The sequence below is a fragment of the Cynoglossus semilaevis genome, chromosome 4, assembly GCF_000523025.1.
Source record: "Cynoglossus semilaevis isolate Cse_v1.0 chromosome 4, Cse_v1.0, whole genome shotgun sequence".
NCBI classification, from domain to species: domain Eukaryota; kingdom Metazoa; phylum Chordata; class Actinopteri; order Pleuronectiformes; family Cynoglossidae; genus Cynoglossus; species Cynoglossus semilaevis.
Genome location: NC_024310.1, coordinates 380,542 through 380,787, shown reverse-complemented (window position 1 = coordinate 380,787; position 246 = coordinate 380,542). Strand labels below are relative to the sequence as shown.

The 246-nt window shown below is 41.5% G+C and overlaps 1 long non-coding RNA gene across 1 annotated transcript in view; it reads left to right on the top strand.

Moving 5' to 3' along the window:
• The window catches only part of LOC107988483 (uncharacterized), an 84,966-nt gene that overhangs the window by 83,746 nt on the left and 974 nt on the right, over nucleotides 1-246 (top strand). The gene's annotated exons all lie outside the window — the stretch shown is intronic.

Below are 246 nucleotides of genomic sequence, written 5' to 3'. Positions count from 1 at the left end.
GTTTCTGTTCAGTTTCCGTTCAGTTTCTGTTCAGTTTCTGTTCGGTTTCTGTTCGGTGATCAGCTGCTGCTGCAGAAGAACAGACTCTTCAGCTCCTCGTCCTTCAGGTTTAAAAAGTGCAGCTCAGTAAACAAACAGGTTTTCCAATTAAAAGTAATGAGCAGAAAGAAGAGCCTGAGGAGAGGAGTGGAGCACGGTTTCCTTCTCTTCTTTTTTTGGTGAAACAAATAAATAAATAAGTTACGG